The sequence below is a fragment of the Triticum dicoccoides genome, chromosome 5B (assembly GCF_002162155.2).
Source record: "Triticum dicoccoides isolate Atlit2015 ecotype Zavitan chromosome 5B, WEW_v2.0, whole genome shotgun sequence".
NCBI lineage: Eukaryota > Viridiplantae > Streptophyta > Magnoliopsida > Poales > Poaceae > Triticum > Triticum dicoccoides.
This window is the reverse complement of record NC_041389.1, coordinates 689,240,878-689,246,890: the sequence shown is the minus strand read 5'-3', so window position 1 is coordinate 689,246,890 and position 6,013 is coordinate 689,240,878.

Genomic DNA, 6,013 nt, shown 5'->3' with positions numbered 1-6,013 from the left:
AGATGTGAGATTAGAGAGTAGGAGACTAACATTTTCGAAGGTACTCCAGTTCCTTTCACAGACCGAAGAACTTGAGGTCAATGAGAGGATTCTCACAGCCATCCTTTGTAGAGCTGGTGCTTCAGTTCCATAGAGCCTCCACCAAGATGCTATGAATGAAAGCAGAGAATCAAGTGAACAATGTATTGCATAAATTCTGAATATATACTGAACAAATTAGACTTTACAAAATTACATTGCATACCTGCATTATAATCAAAATTCTGACAACTCCTCGCAAGCTTCTTTGCAAATGATCCTTCTCTATTCTGGAATCTCTTTAATTCAAAATTGACAGCTTGATCTTGCTTGTCATCATAACCATAATAAAAGGTCTCCACACAGCTAATGAACCCTTCGGTTATTGTCCCATCATCAAAAATATTAGTATCAGCATAGCTATAATATGGATTCAGTAAGTATGCAGCCAAGTGCAACGGAGAGTCAAGTCGATCTTTCATCTTTTTCTCAACAATATTAATCACATCTTTGTAACGTGACTCCACATTGCCATAGACTTCCTTGATCTCTTTCTTTGCCTTCACTATTTCTCCATAGACAAAACCCATAGATGGCTTGACATCCCCATCAACCAAACGAAGGACTTTTACCAAAGGCTCAAAGACATTCAGGCAAAGCTTCAAATCTTTCCAAAAAGCCATGCTCATCATCGTAGCTGTTGCTACCTTTCCCTTTTTTGATTTAACTTCTCTTAGTTTGTCCCATCTACCATCAACCACCATCTTCCTCAGTTGATCCTTTTTTTCTAGAAGGCTTTCCAAAGTTAGATAAGCAGAAGCAAACCTAGTGACCCCTGGCCTTATGATCTCTTTCCCTGAAGAGAAGTGTCTCATGCAGTCCAAGGTCCGTGTGTGCCCATAGACAAAGATAGTGAATGCTTTTGCTTTTTCAAGTACCTTACTAAACCTTGGCAGATCGCCAATTCCTTGCAACATCAAGTTAATGGTGTGCGTCGCACAAGAGCTCCAAAACATGTTCGGCCGCTTCTCCAACAACATCTTCTTTGCCCCCATGTTATTAGAAGCATTATCAGTCACTACTTGGACCACATTTTCAGGACCTACTTCTTCAATTGCTTCATCCACTAATTGGAAGATGACTTCACTTGTGTGCGATACAACCGACATCTCACTCGACCTTATAAAACTAGAACCATCAGCACTATTTGTGCACAAGTTCATTATGCTTCTCCTCTTCCTATCTGACCAAGCATCAGTCATAATGGAGCAGCCATTCTTCATCTTTTCAGCATCACGTTCTTGCAGCAAACCCTTCACTCTTGCATGTTCCTCACTCAGCAAAGTCTCTCGAAGGTCATGTTTAGATGGCGGCTCAAATCCAGGACCAAACCTCCCAATGGCTTCACACATTAACTTGAAATCATCATTGTCACAAGCATTAAATGGTATAGCTACAAATGCAATACAAACAAAATTAGTAAGTGAGAAGGCAACCAACGGTCAAACATTACAAAGAAGTAAACTATAAATGGCAGTGTGGGTAAAAATAAATATTTAATTACCATGATTGTACACCCATCTAGCCACATACTGTTGCACTTCATGTGTTCTCTTTTTCCAAAATTCCTTGTTTATCTTCTGTTGATGCAAGGCTTCAGCTTGAGTCAATTTAGGATCAATAGGCCGTGCCCACTTGTCAATAGGACCTAATTTGTGTGGCTCCGTGCTTCCGATATGAGCAGCTTCTTCATCTCCAATGCGAGAAATGTTCACACTTTGTCTAAGCTCTTGCTCATGGGCAGTCTTTTCCCTCCTCTTACTAGATGCATCCTCAAGAGATTTCTTGCACCTGTCTTTAGCTTCTTGAGAGATTTTCTTGCATTTGACCACAACATTACCAATATGAGCCACATGTTGCTTGTGACGATAAACACCTCCCGTGCTCACATGGTTACAGAACATACACTTCACTTTATCCTTGTTGGAAGCATCAGCTAGACTCCCTTTCTCCCATCCCACATCATCTGACTTTCTCTTAAGGACATTCTCTTCCTGCGATGCCGATGTTGCATTTGTGTCGGACATCCTACAAATAATCAAATACACAACAAGCAATAGCTCAGTAATTCGCATTGCTGATTCTAAAAAAATGGACCAGATCTACCAAAGTCTAGACCACAGGTAGGCATAAATGCAGAGAATAATCAAAGCAAGAACGCAATAAAGTTTGTTTGTACGTGTATGCGTATGTCCAGATCCTAGAATTGAAGCAATATAAATTATTAAATTATAATATCATAAATTCATAATATATGCAGAGCGATATAAAGTATGCAAGAAGCTGTATATCGACAAATTCCAAGAAACTTTCTGCCGTGAAGTAAACACTAAATAGATAATACAAAAACTACCACACGGAGGAAACCAAAAAGAACATATTTTTTGCATTCCAACTTACAAGCTAATAAATGTGTAGCATTCGGAAATTATTTTGTCTTGCAATGCTTCATACCGATCCAGAAGCAATTCTCTTTTTATGCCAACTGAACAACACCTCTGATATGGTAATTTAAAGTATGATGTGAAATAACCTCATATATGTACATTCAAGATTAACAGCAGCCACACTCACGCATATGACCCTATTTTTAGACTAGTGTAATAGTAGCAGCTACTGTGACCGTCCTATTTTGGCATCATGCAACAGAATATGATCCTTCTTCTACTCTACTACTAGTACCGTCCAGTATCCCATCTTGGCATCATGCCATGTATATAACTTAATTAACTGAGACAATCATAGAACGAACGTCATTAACATCAATAGTGCCCAGCCTGATTACCTTCAAACTAGCCGATACTTCCGTTGCTTCTTCAGGTGCTAGATATGACCAGCCGTCTTTAACCTCCTCGTAGTATGAGCTGTCGAGAACAACTGCATCAGGGAGTTATAATTATTTTCAGTCATGTCTTATTCCATTAGAAGTGTTCAGTACAGAAAAATTCATATGTTCAGTGTGTAGGGTGGTCAGGCCATCTGTTGCGGCGGCCAACAGCAGTAGGCGCGGGTCAGGCATAGGGAGCACTGCACACTACCAAGCCGGCTGCCAACGAGCATGAGCATGTCGGCATGCTGCGATAGACTAGGCAAGACCAGGGGCATTGAGCCAGGCCAGGCGCAGCTTTGACCTTGAGCCTGAGCAAAGTTCTTTCTCCCACAATATTGTTTATGCCCAAATACTAATTACTTCTTATTTGTTAAATCTTGTATATGCGTGAGTAAATTCATCCATAACAGCATCAAGGTATGTACAAATCAGTTGCAGAACGAACAAAATAACTATCATTTATTTGTTTGACTAGACTATGGTACTCCTACGTGAATTTGTGGTGCTTCTATGACATTTAAATTGCGAGATCTTTGCAAAATGAAATAAAACTGAGTGGCAGCCCCTGAGTTGCAATCCTAGATTCGCCACTGGGGGGATGGATCAAACTACATCCAATTAGTAATCTAGATAAATCAATATCAATACAGAAGCTACAGATCAAGTAATTCCATGAGAAGGATAGAGCAGCAATTAGCAAACAACTAGCAATCCAGGGGACCACAGAGGCTGCACACAGGCACATAGTACACAAGAAGAGAGGGGATTGAAGAAATCGATTTGGCAGCTCACCTATAGTACGGAAGAAGGCGGGACCTCAGATGGCTGTGCGGGATGGCGGGGATGAAGAAGCCATGGCTGCGTGGTAAGAGGATGAGGTGAATCTCTTCGTCTCGGCAGCCGGAGGACGAAGCGACGACGGAATAGATCGAGCCGCTGCCACCCCTTTTGTGTGTATATATATGCAAAGCCTACCCTAATCTCTCCTTTCCTTCAGCCAGCAAACTTCCCGCAATCTTCTCCATTTTCTAGCGATCTTCTCGCTCCTTCCCGTCCATGCTTGCAACCTCTCCCGCTCCATCTCCGGTCCGCCTTGCTCTGCCTTGCGCCGCCTCCTCGCCGCTTTTATCCGCTCTATCACGCCTAGGCGCACGCCTGGATCCGCCTAAGCGATGGGCCCGCCTAGAGCACCGATTAAGCCCAAGGCTACGTGATGGGCTGTCGTTGAGCGCTGAGGCGCGCCGAGGCGTACGCTTAATAACGCTTTTTCCAACCCTGGGTAATACTAGAAGTGGTATAATACTATAATCACCAGTCTGTGGGATAGCATTGGCTGATGGATGATAACTATGGAACAGTGTTACCTAAAGAACAAGTATCTTAGCTGAACTATGGAACAGCGTGAACTCCTGAACAAGACCTGTAAGAGACCATCATGAATATACAGTGAAATGTGATGATCTATTTTCCATGCTTAGATGAAAAACAATGCCATAAATGTTGCGCACAAGTAAGATGAGGGTACAACCTATCTGGCTGCCATCCATAGGAGTGAGCATCATGTGCTGACTTGTCGATGGCCCTGCAGTTGTTGTGGCTGTCCATGTCGGGCACGCGCATTCGATGCAGGGAACTGTTGAGTGGGGACTATAGCTCCCTTCTGGTGTATGCTTCCCTTGTTGGAGCAGTTGCGGTGAGTCGGAAGACGGTGTGTCTGAAGATGCAGATAACGCATAATGTTAAGAACGACATATCTCTTTGATCTGAAGAAATACACTAAGAGATCAACAGCAAGGTACGAGAGTGGTCACACGTCTGTTGACTGAAGACTAAATTGGGGTCACACGATTTTATTTTATTTTGGTACTGTCCGATCTACGCCGGATGGCTTGATGGCCATCTTGTGCTTCCTGGCTGACACTGTTCGGAATCTTGCCCGAAGAGCCAGCGACCAACAGCAGAGCAGCCTCCCTCCGCCGTCCGTGGCCCCGACCAAAACCCTGCTCCCCGCCCCACCGCACTGCCGTGGTTGCACCGCCCCCGGGCCAATCCACAAAGACTCCCCGTCATCCAGATTCGGCGGCGGCAGTACCTTCAACCCACGCAACTCTAAAAGATAGCCATCTAAGAGCTGCTTCCATGGTGAACTTGCGGCCCCGCACCCTTACGTTAGACACCAGCCAACCGGCAGCCTAGGAGCTCCGCCGCCTCGAGGGGTGCTGCTTCCCATGGGAATCGATTGGCCCAGAATAAAAATTCAGACAACTGATGCCTAAATAAAGTGATTTGAGATGAGGGTGCGACCTATCTAGCGGCATGTTGAAGTAGGCAGGTCCAGCTGCCGAGTCGGTGAGGTCGTCACGGTTGCGGTGGCGACGGGCGGCAGGGAAAGAGCAATGTCGCGACAGTCAACAGCTACGCGAAAGCAGCGCCAGGATTCTGGATGGATCCGAAGTTGGAGCCGCTCCGGTGCCGTGAACAACAGCGGGGGTGAATCTGCTCCGGTACGGTTCACGCGGCCATCGTCGAGGCAGCACCAGCAACACGGAGTAAGAGGCACACTGCCCAGTGCATGACGTCAAATGGACAGCTTCTCCGGCATTAGGGAGGAGGGCGGCTGTGAAATTGGTGCGGTGGGGGACGCCATGGAGGTGGGGCTGAGGTTTCGCGGCTCGGGAGAAGGGAGCTTCCCGGGGAGAAGGTGATTTGGCGCCCACGAGGTATGAATGGGGGCGGGTGGGGGGGGCGGGGGGAATTGGTAGGGGAGTGGAACCATGTCTTACGGACGCATTTGTCTGAAATGTGAGGGGGGGTTATAGTTCTACCCTTGCCTATAGGCTTCTCGGCTTGGGTCTGTGTACTGAGGGTCAGGGATAGTAGAGTAACTTTGCTTCTCCCCAAATAGTGGGTGGGAGCGATTTCGAGCGAGGAGGGCGTGTTTTGAACTATAGTGGGCGCGAGCGATTTCGGGCGAGGAGAGCGTGTTTTGAAATAGTGGGCGCGAGCTATTTCGGGCGAGGAGAGCATGTTTTGCCGACCATGGTTTATGAATTATTCGGCACATGTCATTTCGGCCGAGGAGAAGGCGCGCTTGGATGAAGTTAC